This window comes from Zingiber officinale, chromosome 2A, assembly GCF_018446385.1.
Source record: "Zingiber officinale cultivar Zhangliang chromosome 2A, Zo_v1.1, whole genome shotgun sequence".
NCBI classification, from domain to species: Eukaryota; Viridiplantae; Streptophyta; class Magnoliopsida; order Zingiberales; family Zingiberaceae; genus Zingiber; species Zingiber officinale.
In genome coordinates, this window is record NC_055988.1 from 126,501,520 (window position 1) to 126,510,878 (window position 9,359).

General features: G+C 45.8%; 2 long non-coding RNA genes across 2 annotated transcripts; both read right to left on the reverse strand.

Moving 5' to 3' along the window:
• Positions 1 to 702: 702 nt before the first annotated feature.
• On the reverse strand, positions 703 to 1,292 carry LOC122039995. Its single transcript, XR_006128469.1, has 3 exons — positions 1,025 to 1,292; positions 806 to 914; positions 703 to 724 (listed from the first exon to the last, which is right to left on the reverse strand). It is a non-coding gene; the product is annotated as an uncharacterized LOC122039995 (long non-coding RNA).
• Positions 1,293 to 7,197: 5,905 nt separating this feature from the next.
• On the reverse strand, positions 7,198 to 8,349 carry LOC122039996. Its single transcript, XR_006128470.1, has 4 exons — positions 8,032 to 8,349; positions 7,813 to 7,921; positions 7,636 to 7,731; positions 7,198 to 7,235 (listed from the first exon to the last, which is right to left on the reverse strand). It is a non-coding gene; the product is annotated as an uncharacterized LOC122039996 (long non-coding RNA).
• Between the last annotated feature and the right edge of the window lie 1,010 nt (positions 8,350 to 9,359).

Sequence of the window (9,359 nt, forward strand, 5' to 3'; positions counted from 1 at the left end):
AGATAAAAGTAAACCAGACCAATGTAAAGCATCTAACAGTAGAAGCATGTGATAGGTAACAACTAAGCTAAGACCAGGGAAGAAATAAATCTACCATCTATCACTAGTAACTATATATAAACTATACATATCATAAGACAGTATCAAAAGATAAGTCAAAGGGTACCCGCCTCAAATAGAAGGTACAATCCCAAATCCGAAGTCAACGTCGAGACGCCTGTCTCGAATCAGAATCTTGTGTCAAACAACATATATATTTTATTTAGCTAAATCCAAATGAATAGCTAAATAAAATCCCTAATACTAAATTAGGGCAAAACCCTAATCAACACAATAACACCTTACCTAGTTAAATCTAATGGTCAATTAGGGTTAGTTACCTAACCTCTAATCACCAATTAGATTAGAAATCTAAACTTAGATTAAATCCAATAGTTGACTAGGGTTAATTGTCTTAACCCTAATCATTCCATTAGTTTAATCTAAGTAAATAAATCTAATCACAATCAACAACTAGTAATCCAAAAAAATACCTAATTCAACATGATCATAACCCTAGTTCATCCACACTAAGATCCATCATCTAAAACAAAGAACAAAACCTACACATCATATATCAATTATCTGTTTCTTACCTCAATCTCAGCTACTGGATGCTGGAATCAAGTAAGAACCTCCATTAACATCAATCCTGATTAAATCATCCACAGCAACCCAATGCTTCCTATAATCAAGAACCGTAAGGTCATCACAGCAGAAAAACAACCCAACAAGATCCTTGAATCTCCATAATTCCCAACATTACCTCAATTGATCGTCTCTAGAAAATGTCACCCGATCCAATCCGTGAAGCGGAGTATCGAAGATTCCTCTGATCCTCAAATCAACAATCAACAAGGAAGGGAATCCAAGACCTGACCTAGGATCGCCAACAATCAGGGAGGCAACGAGCAAGAATCGGGAAAGAAGACTCAATCTAGGGCACAAACCAGAGAACAAGCAAATTCTGTTAGGGCTAGCTTACCCACGCCGGCGAATCGAGTGGCACAAATCTGAACTAGGGCACCTCTCCAAGCTTCGGTGGACGATTGGATGGGGGTCGACGCGAGATCTGGTCCTTCACCGTGCCCTAGCCGCAGCCCCTTCGGTGATCAGCCGCAAGATCCGCCGAACAGCAACTCCTCGGCCGATTACAGTCTGGAGAGGAGAACCACCGACCGGATCTGAGCTTGTGGTGTCGATGCCGGCAGAGGAAGGATCGCCAAAGGAGAAGCCCCACTCCCGTCGCCTCCGATTCGTCCGCGAGAGAGAGAGTAGAGAAGGAAGAAGGGGAGATCGGGGAAGTGAGGAGGAAGCTCGGGTTTGGGATCGGCGTTGTAAGGGAGAAAGAAATAAAAGGAATAATTATAAAAAGAATTTATTTAAATAAACATTTCCTCACTTAAACGGGTATCCCAAACAGGCTTTATCTGAACCCGAAATTGATCCCCTCAAAACCCTCCGTACGAGCTCCGAAAAATTCCCAGAAAATTTCTAAAAATTCCGGAAAAATTCTATAAGGCTATTTCTGAAATAACCCTATGTATTTAAATTTCCCGAGATCTTACATCCTCCCCTACTAATAAAAATTTGGTCCCCAAATTTCGCTATAACCAACAGCAACCACTAGAATATAACCAACCAGTATAAATGCTGAACGAAACTCTAACCCACATACCTCAAGTAAAAATATGAGGGTATCGAGCTCGGATCGTATCCTCCAGCTCCCAAGTAGCCTCCTCGTCAGAATGATATTGCCATCCGACTTTAACCAGTCGAACAGTCTTGTTCCGTAGCTGACGCTCCCTGTGGTCCAGAATTCGTACCGGAACGTCAGGCTGAATAGGAACAGATATATCTGACAGAACATGTGCCAGATCGGATACGTATCTCCTCAGCATAGATACATGGAATACATCGTGAATGCCAGCTAGAGATGGTGGTAGCGCCAGACGGTAAGCTACTGCTCCAATCCTCTCCAGGATCTGGAATGGCCCAATATATCGTGGAGCTAACTTACCTCGGAGACCAAATCTCTTCACCCCTTTCGTGGGTGAAACTCTCAAGAATACATGATCACCAATAGAGAACTCCAGGGGTCTCCGTCTCTGATCAGCATAACTCTTCTGACGGTCCTGAGCCTCTGACATCCTCCGCCTAATAGTGCGAACTAACTCTGCATCCTGCTGAGCTCTCTGAGGTCCTATCAACTGGGCCTCCCCAACCTCTTCCCAGAGGGTGGGTGTCCGACAAGGCCTACCATACAACGCCTCAAACGGTGCCATCTGGATAGCCGAATGATAACTGTTGTTGTAGGCGAACTCCACTAATGGCAGGTGGTCCTCCCAACTGCCTCCGAAGTCCATGACACAAGACCTCAGCAAGTCCTCCAATGTCTGAATAGTCCGCTCTGACTGCCCATCTGTCTGCGGATGGAATGCCGTATTGAAACGAAGCTGTGTGCCCAAGGCCTGCTGCAGACTCTGCCAGAATCGGGACGTGAACCGTGGGTCTCTATCAGATATGATGCTCAACGAAACTCCATGCAATCTGATAATCTCTCGACAGTATAACTCAGCTAATCGATCCAGAGAATCAGTCTTCCGAATCGCTAAAAAGTGTGCGGATTTGGTTAATCGGTCAACGATTACCCAAATCGCATCATGACCTCGTCGAGTCCTAGGCAATCCTACCACAAAGTCCATAGTGATATGCTCCCACTTCCACTCTGGAATAGGGATCCTCTGAAGTAAACCAGCAGGTCTCTGGTACTCAGCCTTCACCTGCTGACAGATAAGACATCTAGCAACAAACTCCGCGATGTCCTTCTTCATACCGTTCCACCAATAGGAACGCCTCAAATCCCGATACATACGGGTCCCGCCTGGGTGGATAGCAAATCTAGATCGATGAGCCTCCTGAAGTAACTCCTCCCTGACCGGGTGAGACTGAGGTACACATAATCTACCTCGGAAATAAACAATCCCCTCATCATCTCGTGTAAACTCGGTCTGCTGTCCGGAAGCTATCTGGCTGCTAATAAACTGTAAATGCTGATCTCCGGCCTGGGCCTCTCGAATCCTCATCCTGATCGACGACTGAGCAACCATGGTAACCAGAATACCCTGCTCTGTCCGTCCCTGCTCCTTAAGGCCCAACTCGGAGAATCCCTGAATCAAGTCCGTGACTAAAACTCGGTGACAAGCTAAAGTCCCTCTGGACTTCCTACTAAGTGCATCAACAACCACATTAGCTTTACCCGGATGGTAGCTAATAGTACAATCATAATCCTTCAGGAACTCCATCCACCTCCTCTGTCGGAGATTGAGTTCCTTCTGGGTGAAAATATATTTGAGACTCTTATGATCAGTAAGAATCTCAAAAGTAATACCATAAAGATGATGTCGCCAAATCTTCAAAGCAAAGATAATAGCGGCTAGCTCTAAATCATGTACTGGGTAATTCTTCTCATGCTCCTTCAACTGACGAGAAGCATAAGAGACTACCCTACCGTGCTGCATCAATACAGCGCCCAAGCCCTGAAGAGATGCATCTGTGTAAAGTACGAATCCGTCATCACCAGAAGGTAAAACCAAGACTGGTGCTGATACTAATCTCCGCTTCAGCTCCTGGAAGCTGGTCTCACAAGCCTCTGACCACGTGAACTTCACGCCTTTCCTAGTCAGACGTGTCAATGGCATAGCAATGCTGGAGAAACCCTCAACGAATCGTCGGTAATATCCAGCCAAGCCCAAGAAACTACGGATCTCCTGGACTGACTAAACTGTCCTCTCGGAACAGAAACTCCGGACTCTACATGCTGAGCCTTCAGCGAATAGTTTCGGCTCAAGTGCCCAGGCAGTTTGCAATAATAGCAAACTGACTGCCCCATGGTGCATGCAGAGGTGATGTGATCTGGGGATCCATATCAAGTGCATTAAGAGTCACCAGTAGACTGTTTCCGGTTCTGCCTTGAAGACCGGGAACGTCCTGAGGAAGACCTTCCTGATTTCTGGGATCGGCCAGATGACCCAGAAGTACCCTGACCCGTCTGAGTGTGACTGCTTTGCTGCTGTCCAGTAGTCTGTGGCTGCTGGCTCTGTCCGGAAGTCCGATCAGGCTGTTTCCTCTTCTTATCTGCATTCACTCTCCGATGAGTAGACTCAATCATGAGAGCTCTATCCAGTGTCTCGGTGAATGATGAAGTACCAGAACCAGAAATCTTCAGCTGAAGATGCCCGTCCAGTCCCTGAACAAACTGAAGCATACAAGATCTGTCCTCGGCAACCAACTCAGGACAGAATCTGGCCAACCGATTAAATTCGGCATTATACTCCATCACTGAGCGGTTATTCTGTCAAAGACTCAGGAAATCCCGCCGACGTGTCATCTGATACGCCCGGGGAAAACACTGACTCTCGAATGCCTCTCTAAATCTCGTATATATAACATGTTGCTCGCCTATAAATGAGCACTATGTGTCCCACCAGATCTCTGCCCCGTCTCGTAAGTGGTAAGCAGCCAGCTCAGCCTTCTCCCACTCGGAGCAAGCCATGTAAAAGAATGTCCGCTCCATAGACTCTATCCAAGATTGAGCCACGCTCGGATCAGTCTCCTCGCAAAATAGCGTGAATTGGCTTTTCATCAACTCCGCCAAGGCTGGGATCCATGCTCGTGCCACAACCATAGCCGTAGATATCGTTGCGGTACTGGGCAGAATCACTGGAGTTGACCTTATGGGTGGTACTGATGGATAGGTTGGAAGAGGTACCACTGGTACTGCCACATAAACAGGGTAGGAACCACTAGTGGGACTACAGAGTAGGCATAAGTAGGGACGACTAAAGGTACGATGGGCGGTACCGGGTAAGATGTAACCGGTACTGCTGGTGCAGGTACCGAGTATGTAGTAACCAGCATAGATGTCTGTGGTGGTACCGAGTACGCAGTAGGCACGGCTAGAGAAGGTGCCGAGTACCCTGTAGGTACTACTGGCGGTACAGGCGAGGTAGGTACCTCTGAAGCCGGAACCGTCAGGATCTGACAGTCTAACGTGGTCACAATACCCTGAGGAGTCTATCCCTGACGGACAGGCTCAACCCTAACAGAACTCTCTGAAGACTCTGTCTCTAGAGAATCTATCGCCCTCTTACGTGTGCGACCACGTCTCGGTACCGGAACACGTGTATGTGCCATATCTATAAACAAAATGTTATCCAGATATCACTACAGGTATGAAAACTATAAAATTACCTGATTTACCTATTTGCCATCCGGAGATGTCCTGTCGCTGTTTAGCCCCCAAATAGATCCAATAAAACCTCGTCAAAATGCCTCGGAATTCCGAAACGAGAAAATCGACGGAAATCCGTACAATCCGAAAATATCCAGATACGCACGCAAAACTCGTAAGAACCAGTATCAGAACTGCTCTGATACCAAAAATTGGTATCAGATAAACCTTGAAAATCCAAAACAAAGAGCAAGTATCGTGAGCCTAGCTCTGATACCAAAAATTGTCACGCCCCAGGTAGTCCCTGTCCGAAGAAATTTCAGCAGCATCTCCCCTGTACGGCGGACAATATGAAGCTCAGTATACATATATCTCTATACCTCGGCCACACACGGCCGGAATAATACAATACAATTAAGAAACAAACCACGCAGTTTATATCAACATTCCACACAGATATAATATATGATCAATCCACGCAGTTTAATAAGGAAAGACTATATAGAACCCCGAAGATATATGTAAACAGCCTACTCCACTACAACGAAGAAAACAAATCCACGAAGTAATGAAAATACAACCGCAGCGGAAAACAAAAGTAGCAAACCCGAATGTTCAATGTAAAGTCCACAATACAAACCCACAATACAAGTATATAAGATGCAAAAGCAAAATATAATCCGACAAAGAAAATCCTCGCGATAATGGGGCCAGCGACTGGAATCTCTCCTGACGGCCTCAACCTGAAAAATAGTAACAACGGGGTGAGTTCAAAGAACTCAGCAGGTAATCCAATAGATATGTACAGCAACATATAACTACCAGTAATATCCTAAGGTACAGTCTCCTAACAATATAACAGGTATGCATAGCTGAATAAACCGTAATGAGTAACCAGAAGCATGTAATACAGTTTACAACAAGAATAATAAGAAATGCATAACTGAAATAAACTGTACTCACCTGCGAGGCTTGGGCGAATGACTGTGGACATACACAGATAAAGATAGTCAGAACAAATACGCATGTATCCTGTATGCATGTCAATCATATGCAGTCACCCAAGTGCATCATCCAATATGCAACAATCACAATAAATGCAATCTGTGCATATGATGCAATATGACATGGTCACCCCTGACGCCAGTCTGTATCTCACACACAATGGTGAGACCGCGTGGGTAGGGCTGTGACACCGTGCACTCTGTCGTCACTACCCCTGAAGAGTGACCGAGTGGACGGGATGCTGTCGGAGTACACCTATCCTCCTACCTCAAACATAGTGAGGGAGCGCAATGCTCTCAACTCCCAGTACGCGATGACGGGGAGGGATCCCGGCTGCAACCCCGCTGTATCGTGCTACCCATGAGCACCCCGGCGGTGCACCACCGAGCAACCTGCCATACACACCCTGAGTGCTGTGCCACTACCCATGCAGTAGACACGTTGTGTGCAGGCCCTCATGTAGCCGGCCGACGAGCTCAACAATAATGGAGTCGTCCATCGCCCAGCATGTAATCATGTGGTATGGTGCATGTGGCTACAGAATGTCATACCCGAACGTATCCTCCTCCATATACGTAGGTGCCAAAAAGGTAAATGCAGATATATAACAGAGATATAAACAACATGAATCCAATAATATATAACAAGTATCTCCAGCCTCTAATCATGGGTAGATAAGCACTATAAGTAATCATAACCGCGAACACATATACACATGGTAAGAGATAAAAGTAAACCAGACCAATGTAAAGCATCTAACAGTAGAAGCATGTGATAGGTATCAACTAAGCTAAGACTAGGGAAGAAATAAATCTACCATCTATCACTAGTAACTATATATAAACTATACATATCATAAGACAGTATCAAAAGATAAGTCAAAGGGTACCCGCCTCAAATAGAAGGTACAATCCCAAATACGAAGTCAACGTCGAGACGCCTGTCTCGAATCAGAATCCTGTGTCAAACAACATATATATTTTATTTAGCTAAATCCAAATGAATAGCTAAATAAAATCCCTAATACTAAATTAGGGCAAAACCCTAATCAACACAATAACACCTTACCTAGTTAAATCTAATGGTCAATTAGGGTTAATTACCTAACCTCTAATCACCAATTAGATTAGAAATCTAAACTTAGATTAAATCCAATAGTTGACTAGGGTTAATTGTCTTAACCCTAATCATTCCATTAGTTTAATCTAAGTAAATAAATCTAATCACAATCAACAACTAGTAATCCAAAAAAATACCTAATTCAACATGATCATAACCCTAGTTCATCCACACTAAGATCCATCATCTAAAACAAAGAACAAAACCTACACATCATATATCAATTATCTGTTTCTTACCTCAATCTCAGCTACTGGATGCTGGAATCAAGTAAGAACCTCACTGGAAATCAATCCCGTGACCTAAATCATTGATCCACAGCAACCCAATGCTTCCTTTAATCAAGAACCGTAAGGTCATCACAACAGAAAAACAATCCAACAAGATCCTTGAATCTCCATAATTCCCAACATTACCTCAATTGATCGTCTCTAGAAAATGTCACCCGATCCAATCCGTGAAGCGGAGTATCGAAGATTCCTCTGATCCTCAAATCAACAATCAACAAGGAAGGGAATCCAAGACCTGACCTAGGATCGCCAACAATCAGGGAGGCAACGAGCAAGAATCGGGAAAGAAGACTCAATCTAGGGCACAAACCAGAGAACAGGCAAATTCTGTTAGGGCTAGCTTACCCACGCCGGCGAATCGAGTGGCACAAATCTGAACTAGGGCACCTCTCCAAGCTTCGGTGGACGATTGGATGGGGGTCGACGCGAGATCTGGTCCTTCACCGTGCCCTAGCCGCAGCCCCTTCGGTGATCAGCCGCAAGATCCGCCGAACAGCAACTCCTCGGCCGATTACAGTCTGGAGAGGAGAACCACCGACCGGATCTGAGCTTGTGGTGTCGATGCCGGCAGAGGAAGGATCGCCAAAGGAGAAGCTCCACTCCCGTCGCCTCCGATTCGTCCGCGAGAGAGAGAGTAGAGAAGGAAGAAGGGGAGATCGGGGAAGTGAGGAGGAAGCTCGGGTTTGGGATCGACGTTGTAAGGGAGAAAGAAATAAAAGGAATAATTATAAAAAGAATTTATTTAAATAAACATTTCCTCACTTAAACGGGTATTCCAAACAGGCTTTATCTGAACCCGAAATTGATCCCCTCAAAACCCTCCGTACAAGCTCCGAAAAATTCCCAGAAAATTTCTAAAAATTTCGGAAAAATTCTATAAGGCTATTTCTGAAATAACCCTATGTATTTAAATTTCCCGAGATCTTACAAATTGATTCTCCTCTGGGCGGAGTAGCCTCTTACAGCGTTGAAAGCACAGAAAGAAATAACAAATGAAAGCACTGGATTACAAGTAGTTGTTCTTGATTAATTATCTTGCTTCTAGACCAAGGCTATATTTATAGCCTTGGTCGGGGTGCCTGGAAGGGTTCCGGGCGCCCTGGGGGGATAAATTTTATCCCCCAACGTTCAGATCGAGTCAAAGCTCGATCTGCTCGAAAATCAACTTACGGGCGCCCGGAAGGGTTCCGGGCGCCCCGGGCTGCTCCGGGCGCCCCGGGCTGCTCCGGGCGCCCCGGAGCCCAAAGTCAACACAGTTGACTTTTGGCCCGGGCTCTTTGCTCCGGTTCAGTTCTCCTCGGTCCAGGTCTTGTTCGCTCCGGTCTCGCTAGCTTGGGTGATCTCGGCCATCCGGAATAGGGCTCACCCGAACCCAAGTTCCAGCCTTCTCCTCGAGCAGCCTTCCTTCCTGGTTTCTCGTCCCTCGAACGTCGCGCACGTTCTTCTCGTCCACCGGTGTACTCTTCCGCGGACACCTCGTCCCTCGGACGCACCGAGCCCGTCGGCTCTCTCCCGTGCCGTCCTTCTCGCTAGCCGCGTCTTCCGCTCGACTTCCTGTGTTCCTAAGTTCCTGCACACTTAGACACAAGGGTTAAACTACGCAGGACCTAGCTTAACTTGTTTGATCACATCAAAACACCTCGGGGTTCCAACAATCTCCCCCTTTTTGATGT